Here is a 9,406-nt window from a genome sequence, read left to right as displayed (position 1 = left end):
TGAGTTTTTTGAGGAAGTAACAAGAAACATTGATGAGGATAGTGTGGTGGATGTGGTCTACATGGATTTTAGTAAGGTCCCACATGGCAGACTGGTCAGTAAAATGAAAGCCCATGGAATACAGGGGAATGTGGCAGGTTGGATCCAAAATTGACTCAGTGAAACAAAGGATAGTTATCGACGGATGTTTTTGCGAATGGAAAGCAGTTTTCAGTGGCATTCCACAGGGCTCAGTGTTGGGTCCCTTGCTGTTTGTGGTATATATTAATGATTTGGAATTAAATGTGGGAGGTATGATTGGGAAATTTGCTGATGACACAAAAATTGGCCGTGTAATTGATAGTGAGGAGGATAGCTGTAGACATCAGAATGATATGAATGGATTGGTTGAGTGGGCGGAAAAGTGGCAAATGGAATTCAATCTGGAGAAGTGTGAGGTAATGCATTTGGGGAGGGCAAACAAAGCAAGGGAATACACAATAAACGGGAAGATATTGAGAGGGGTAGAAGAAGTGAGAGACTTTGGAGTGCATGTCCACAGGTCCCTGAAAGTGGCAGGACAGGTAGCTAGAGTGGTGAAGAAGGCATATGGAATGCTTTCCTTTTTAAGCCAAGGTATAGAATAGAAAAGCAGGGATGTAATGCTAGAACTGTATAAAACGGCGGTTCGGCCACAGCTGGAGTATTGCGTACAGTTCTGGTCACCACATTACAGAAAGGACATAATTGCTCTGGAGAGAGTACAGAGGGGATTGGCAAGAACGTTGCCAGGGCTTGAAAGTTGCAGCTATGAGCAAATATTGGAGCAACTCGGGTTGTTTTCCTTAGAACAGAGGAGTCTGATGGGTGACTTGAATGAGGTGTACAAAATTATGAGGCGCCTAGACAGAGTGGACAGTAAGGACCTATTTCCCCTGGTGGGGAGGTCAGTTACCAGGGGGCGCAGACATAAGGTGATTGGTAGAAGGATGAGAGCGGACATGAGGGGAAACGTTTTTACCCAGAGGGTGGTGGGTGTCTGGAATTCGCTGCCAGGAATGGTGGTGGAGGCAGAAACCCTCAACTCATTTAAAAATACCTGGACATGCACCTGAAGTGCTGGAACCTGCAAGTCTACGGATCAGGTGCTGGAAGGTGGGAATAGATTGGGTGGCTAGTTTTTTCGGCCAGAGCAAACGCGATGGGCTGAATGGGCTCCTTCTGTGCCCTAATTTTTCTATGATTCTATGGAAATTGCCAGCACTGACACAGATCATTTCATTAGTACATTGATATTGGACTGACTATAAGGAGAAGCTAGTTAAACACATAATGGTGAAAGGAATGGAAGATAGCGTTGGTTGTTCCAGATGAAGAGGGATAGACAGAGGTGCGGGTACAGCAGACTTCAGACAGTAATCAGCCCTTTCAGATACTGTGGGTGGCTCTGAAAAGAGCCTTTGAGTATTTGAAAAAATCCTGGCAGATTGACTTGGTTTTGGTGCCTGGAGCGCTGGTTTTCTTGGGCAGCAACACGGCCTGGATATTAGGCAGCACTCTACCCTGAACGATGGTCACCCCTCCCAGCAGCTTGTTGAGCTCCTCATCATTGAGGACGGCCAGCTGTAGGTGTCTGGGGATGATGCAGGTCTTCTTGTTGTCCCGGGCCGCGTTACCGCCCAGCTCGAGGATTTCAGCGGTCAGATACTCGAGCACAGCAGCCAGATAGACCTGGGCTCTGGCACCCACACGCTCAGCATAGTTACCCTTTCTCAGGAGCCTGTGAACACGGCCCATCGGGAACTGCAGTCCAGCCCGGGAGGAGCGAGACTTGGCCTTGGACCGAGCTTTCCCGTTGGTCTTTCCTCTTCCAGACATTTCCACAATCTCACAAATACTTTCACAATGAATGGATAATTTCGTCAGCATTAAACATACACATGGGGTAGTCAGGATGGTCGAGCAGTCTGAGACGGTTCATTCAGATCACAATTCTCTCTGCAGGGGTGGGTTCAAATTCCCCTTCTGATAAGTTGTGTTTTGACAGGACTAGAGGTATTTGGGAGTAGCGATGAAGAACAAACAGAGATCACGAAAGAATATTGACAAGCAAAATCAAAACAAATCCAAAGATGTTTCATCAATACATTGCAGTCAGAGGCAACTGAGGAAAGAGTAGGGCCCATCAAAGACCTAAAAATGTAACCTATGTGTCAGTGTGGAAGATGTTGGTATGTTTATTAATGAATATTTTACTGTCTTCACAAATGAGGGGGGTGATGCAGATATTGTAATTAAGGAGAAGGAGTGTGAAGTATTGGACATGATAAACTGAGGGAGAGAAGAAGTATAAATGGGATTAGCATCCTTGAAAGTGGATAAATCATCAGGGCCGGATGAAATGTACCCCAGGCTGTTAAAAGAAGTCAGGGAGGAAATAGTGGAATGTCTGACCATCAGTTTCCAATCCCTCACTGGATACGGGTGTGATGTCAGAGGATTGGAGGTCTCGTAACACTGCAATAAAAGCAAAATTCTGCAGATGCTGCAAATCTGAAATAAAAACTAGTTGCATTGGAAATACACAGCAGATCTGGCAGCAACTGTGGAGAGAGAAGCAAAGTTAACGTTTCTGTTCTGATGAAAGGTCACTGACCTGAAATGTTAACTTTGTTTCTCTCTCCACAGATGCTGCCAGACCTGCTGTGGATGTCCAGCACTTTTTGTTTTTATTGCTAACATTGCACCATTGTTGAAAAAGGAAGCGAATGATCGACCAAATAATTAAAGGCCAGTCAGCCTAACCTCAATAGTGGGCGAATTATTGGAATTAATTCTGAGAGACAGGATAAACTGTCACTTAGAAAGGCACAGATTAATCAAGTACCGTCAGCATGGATTTGTTAAGGGAAGCTCCTGTCTGACTATCTTGATTGAATGTTTTTGAAGAAGTAACAAGGAGGATTGATGAGAATAGTGCAGTTGATCTGATCCACATGGATTTTAGCAAGACTTTTGACAAGGTCCCACATGGCAAACATGTTAAAAAAAATAAAAGCACATGGGATCCAGGGGAATGTAGCAAGCTGGACACAAAATTGGTTCAGTGGCAGGAAACAAAAAGGAATTGGTTACAGGTGTTTTTGCAACTGGAGGACTGTTTCCAGTGGTGTTCCACAGGGCTCAGAACTAGGTCCCCTGCTTTTTGTGGTATATATTAATGATATGGACATAAATGTAGAGGGCACAATCAAGATGTTTGCAGATGACACAAAAATTGTCCGTGTTGTTGATAGGGAGGAGGATTGCTGTACACTGCAGGAAGATATCAATTGACTGGTCAGGTGGGCAGAGAAGTGGTAAATGGAATTCAAATTGGACAAGGGTGAGGTGATGCATTTGGGAGGTCAAAAAAGGCAAAGGAATACACAATTAATGGGAGAACACTGAACGGTGCAGAGGAAGTGAGGGACGTTGGAGTGAATGTCCACAGATCCCTGAAGGTAGCAGGACTGGTCAATAAGGTGGTTCAGCAGGTATATGGAATCCTTTCCTTTATTAGCTGAGGTATAGAATAGAAGGGTGACCTGGGTGTCCATGTCAATAAGTCACTGACAGCTAACATGCAGGTGCAGCAAGCAATTAGGAAGGCTAATAGTATGTTAGCCTTTATCACAAGAGGATTTGAGTACAGGAGTAGTGAATTCTTGCTTCAATTGTATAGAACCTTGGTTAGACCGCACTTGGAGTACTGTGTGCAGTTTTGGTCTCCTTACCTTCGGAAGGATATTATTGCCATGGAGGGAGTTCAATGAAGGTTCATCAGACTTGTTCCTGGGATGGTGGGACTGTTCTATGAAGAGAGATTGGGGAAACTGGGGCTGTATTCTCTAGAGTTTCGAAGAATGAGAGGTGATCTCATTGAAACCTACAAAATACTTAAAGGACAGTCAGGGGAGATGCAGCTAAGATGTTTCATCTGGATGGGGAGTCGAGAAACAGGGGCTCAATTTCAAAATAAGGGGGAAGCTCCTTAGGACAGAGATGAGGAGAAATTTCTTTACTCGGAGGGTTGTGAATCTTTGGAATTCTGTACCCCAGATGGCTGTGGAAGCTCAGTCGTTGAGTATGTTTAAAGCAGAGATTGACAGATTTGTAAATACAAATGACATAAGGGAATATGAGGAAAGTGTGGGGAAAAGGGCATTGAAGTGGATGATCAGCCATGATCATATTGAATGGTGGGGCAGGCTCGATGGGCTGAATGGCCGACTCCTGCTCCTATGTTCCTATGTTCCTAACTCCACATGATCGGCGAGGCACATCTTCAGGCCGACTTGGTGGATGGTGTAAACAGATATCACTGCTTCTGATCTTCACCAGAACAGAGAGTGAGATGTAACATTGATCATCAAACAGACTGTGAGAGAATACAACCGAATAACACACATGGAGAGACACTGTGGAATAACAAATAGATTTGATTGGAATGTTGAATTCTGATTGGAATGGATAAAACACCAGAAACAACAGATTAAATTGGGATTCTCATCACTATATTGATCTGAGACAGAAAAGCGAAACTGATGGAAAGAAGGGAAGAAGGAAGAAAAGAAAGGATGGAACTGCTCACTTTTTTCAGTTTTTTCACTTGCCCCTCAAAGCTGGATAAAAAAAAAGTTGCATATAACAGAGAATTTCACCAAAAAGGGAGATTAAATGCTGCAGAAACCTTGGATCGAAGGATGCCCCAACAGATCACCTGTTTAACTGTCTCCTCACTGGGGGATTTCAATCAGTGAGCAATATTATTCTCTACCTTTTTTTGTTAAATGAACCCAGAACGGTCACTTGGAATTAATATTTGTGTTCCGACTCCTGAATAATAAAATTGTGAGTTTCTCGATATTTTAGGGACACATTTCCTGCTGAAAGAACTAAGAACTCTTTTCGAATTTACACAATACTATATACACACTCATCAAGCCTCCTGAGCTAGCATCCTTGGTGCTGCTCTCTCCTCCCAAACCTCATCTCATGTGACTGTTACATCATCACTTTGACAGTGGGAGTGATTGATCCCAATGTCTTCAGCATTAACCCTTTAGATCCTTATACTACACTGTCTGCCCAAAAAAATGGGTGGAGGGAACTTGATTTATCGAAACACCAACAGCTGCCAGTTGAAAATCAACTCAAACCCATCAGCGAGAGAGAGAGAGACTGTCAGAGAACTTCCTGCATCCAGTCCTGACCCTGTCAGACTCAGCAGCTGCTCACCCAGACCCCACTCTCATCAACACTGAACATTGTTACCGAGACACTTCAAATACTGTTTATAAAAGGCAGGAAAGGTCAATGTTCACACTGCTGTATTGAAAAGAACAAAGTTTAATATCTCCTCACTGTTTCTCGGTAACCACATGAGACACAGGTTTTCTTATTTGGTTCCTTTGATTTTTCTTGTTCCTGACTGACAAATATTCCAAACCTCAGATAAACCCTCCCACTTGCGTCATGTCCCAGTCTCAGTCACAAGCAACACATAACAACACAAACACTCTGAAACATACAACGCAGTCACACTTTCCTTCAGTGACATTAATGTCGAGCTGTTTTCCAGGTTGAATGCAACTGTGAACAAATTTGTATCAAAGAAGTTGCCTTTGAAATATCAGCACTGAATTTCTGTCCAAGGAGGAACAGCCATTCCAAACTCACATCCTTCACAATGGCTGTTTACTCTTGTGACGAAAATTCATCACATAATTTGAATTCTCACTGAAAGTTCAGAAGACACAGATGGAAGTGGTTGATAAGGTAACTTATACATCACAAATGAGAAACAAGGCTCTGCTGGGAATTGAACACAGGATCTCCTGTTTACAAGACAGGTGCTTTAACCAACTAAGCTACAGAGCCAGATGTTGTTATAATTAAAATCAGAGGAGTGCACTATTTATTCTCATATAATATCAATATCAAAGGAAAATACAGCAGATGCTGCAAATCTCAAATAAAAACAAGAAACGCTGGAAATACTCATCAGGTCTGGCAGCATCTGTGGAGAGAGAAGCAGAGTTAACGTTTCAGGTCAATGACCCTTCTTCAGACCCTTCTATATATTCTCATCCCACTTCTCCACAGGTCACAACATATATTTTAACTTTTCCCACTTCCTGAAACAGTCAATCACATACTCTATTCTTCCCAGAATAGAAGACACTGACCAGGTTTCTTTAATGAACAGCAAAATTATCAGTTTATTACAGAACAAGTTTTAACTCGTCATGAAATAAAGCATAAATACACAGGTAGAAATTTTAAAAGTTCCCTTTTTACCTTAACCAACATTTAAAGCCATTTTCTTACCACAGCCCCACACACGCACACACACATACACCGGTTAACTGAAAAAAAAAGAATTATTTTTTCAATTCTGAGTTCTGTTAAAGACAAAAACAACACTTGGGCTGATTACTTGTTCATTCCTGAAGAAAACAGCAGATGAGATATGTTGTTCCAAAACTGGCAAACAGTCTAACTTCTGAGTATGCGTAGACAGGTCACCAGGGTCTTTTAGAACAGTTTTTTAGAGGCAGTGTTGAGAATTAATTTTAGCAGGCTTTCTTCAAAGACAGGAGAAGAGATGAATTGACACAGTGAAGTTCTCAGGGTCTTTTAAAGATTTGCTGCAAAACAACGTGGGTTGTGATCTTCTCTCCTTCCTTGACACTTCTTCAGGCTAACTTTATCAGCTGCTCACTCCAGAAGGTAAAACACAATGACTGCGACAAATAAAAGCTTGTGATTTTTCTGCCCTCTTCGGTGAGTGCTGCTGCTGCTGGGTTTGTCCAATCAAGAGGCGCAACTGACTTCTCTGTCCACATTTCCCCCTGTTACCAGGGTTTCTGTTCGACATTTAACTTGAGTCATGTGACAACCAGTAAACATAGTTGCCAAATTAATACTTTCAGTACCCTCTTGAAAAAGAACTGGTCTGACATTTATTAAGTTTGACGATGAATTCCTCAAAAAGAATTTCACAAAAAAAAATTCTAAATCACTTCCATAACATCATGTACTTTCCCTGAGCTACAGGTTATTGCAAGTCTCTCTGGCTGTGTTTATTTTTGTTGATTTTGCACTCAGGTTCTTTCTGAATCCATGTGTTTGCAGAACTTTGTCAGTGAGAAACATGGAGATATGCTTAAAGATTTCCCTGCAAATTATTCATATCTCCGTCTTTCTCCGAACTTTGTAGAAACACATTAATGTGGGAATCACACACATCAGGCCGTCAAACCTCTCCGTTAAACATTGAAAGGTGACAGTGTTTATTGTGACGGGGTTCCATTTATTCAGACACATCTGGTATAAAAGTGCTGAAAGTGCTCAAGAAATGATTCACACATGTAATGTATTTGTATATTATGTGCATGACATAATGACGTAAGTAAACAATTCCTTGCACTTGCCACGCTTGGTGTATATTTTCTCTGCTGATGCCCCCTGAATATATTGGAGAAAATGGTGATGAGGATGAGATAAAAGTCTGTAAATATCGGTAGCAAACAGCAGCAGGGACTGCAGTGAACAAGATCAGGCAGCTCCTGGTGACCTACCTGCTCGGATGGTGGAGATTTTAGGTGGATTGTGTGAAGCCTGGGCCACAGAATGTCTCTTCAGTTGAATGAGATACCGCAGGGTATTCCTGTGCATCTGATTCAAATTGCTTATTTGGGACAATATGGCTGCACACATATGGGATACATCGGAAGGTGAGGAACTTATGAGAGGGCTTGAGAACCATTCAGTTCATATATTGAAAGAATGGACATGTTTTTCAGAGCTAATAACATTTTGGAATTTGAAGGTGAAAGTGCAGAGGTCAAGACTCAGAATAAGGCAATTCTTGAGGGCAAGAAAGCAGTTTTGCCAATGGAAATTAGCCTGGAAGTGTATGACCAGCTAACAAAGCTTCCTGCTCCCATCAAGGCAAAAGATGTGCCATTCAAAACAATCATCACCAAGTTGGAGGAACATTTCAACCCAAAGCCACTAGAGATCACGGCAAGCTAGAAATTTGGAAGCAGAAATCAGAAAAGTAGTGAAACAGTTGGTGAGTACATTGTGGAATGAAGAATTTATCACTACATTGCAACTTTGGCATATTCTTAGACCGTGCATTATGAGACAGATTTGTGCTTATATTGGTGGATGAGAAAAGATACTAAACACACAAAATCTCACATTCGAGCTCGCATGTAAGATTGCTCTTTCCATGGAGATTGCATCAAAGAATGCTCGAGAATTTCATCCTGTGCCAGTGATTGTAACACACTTCAGGGGAGCTTAAAAAAACTGGTAAAATGGGCTTTCACATGGCAGTTAAAATTTACACAGAGAATTGTGAAGAGATACAATTTGGGAGGAAGAATAAGGAGAGGCCATATAAATGAAATGTTACAATTCTAAAGTGGGTGCCAGAACAGAGAGACAATGTACACCAATCTTAGAAGGTTTGAAAAGGCTTCTAAGAGCAAACAGGACACTTGGCTTTATTAATAGAGACATATAGTAAAAGCAAATAAGTTATGATAAACCTTTATAAAATACTGGGTCTGAATGGCCTACTCCTCTACCTCCACAGAAAGCTTCCATTCCAGGTTTGCACACACTCGTCAGGATCAGTCTCCACAGATCCCGCCACTCCAGGCTCGGACACCCTCTTCAGGATCACTTTCCATAGATCCCACCACTCCATGCATGGATATCTCCCTCATGATCAGATCACAGGTCCTTAGTCCTGCCACATCCAGTCATGAATGATGGTGGACAATTAAATAACTAACCAGATGAGGAGGCTCCAAAAAATCCCCATCCTCAATAATGGTGGAGCCAAAGCTAAATCATTTACAACCATCTTACATCAGAAATTGCTCAGTGGATGATTCATCTCGGCCTCCTGAGGTCCCCAGCATCACAGTTTCCAGTCTTCAGCCAATTCGATTCACTCCACATGATAGCAAGAAACAACTGAAGTCACTCGATACAGCAACGACAATAGGCCCGAACAACATCCCGGCTCTAGTACTGAAGACTTGTGCTCCAGAACTAGCTGTGCTCTCAGCCACACTGTTCCAGTAGAGCTACAACACAGGCATCTACCCGACAATGTGGAAAATTGCCCAAGTGTGCCCACTCCATAAAAAAAAGCAGGACAAATCCAATCTGACCAATTACCACCCCATCAGTCTCCTATCAATCATCAGCAAAGTGATGGAAGATGTCATCAACAGTGCTATCAAGCACCAGACACTTAGCAATAATCTGCTCATCGATGCTCAGTTTAGGTTCTGCCAGGGTTCCTCGACTCCAGGCAAATACTTGGCAGGTAGAGTATAATGTGGGAAAACGTGAGGTT

At 42.4% G+C, this 9,406-nt stretch overlaps 1 non-coding gene across 1 annotated transcript; it reads right to left on the bottom strand.

Annotated features, from left to right (window-relative positions):
* Positions 1 to 5,827: 5,827 nt before the first annotated feature.
* Positions 5,828 to 5,901, bottom strand: trnat-ugu (transfer RNA threonine (anticodon UGU)). The gene has a single exon. It is a non-coding gene; the product is annotated as a tRNA-Thr (tRNA).
* Between the last annotated feature and the right edge of the window lie 3,505 nt (positions 5,902 to 9,406).

The sequence above is a fragment of the Heterodontus francisci genome, unplaced genomic scaffold (assembly GCF_036365525.1).
Source record: "Heterodontus francisci isolate sHetFra1 unplaced genomic scaffold, sHetFra1.hap1 HAP1_SCAFFOLD_597, whole genome shotgun sequence".
Taxonomy (NCBI): Eukaryota; Metazoa; Chordata; class Chondrichthyes; order Heterodontiformes; family Heterodontidae; genus Heterodontus; species Heterodontus francisci.
This window is presented reverse-complemented; position numbering and strand designations above follow the sequence as displayed.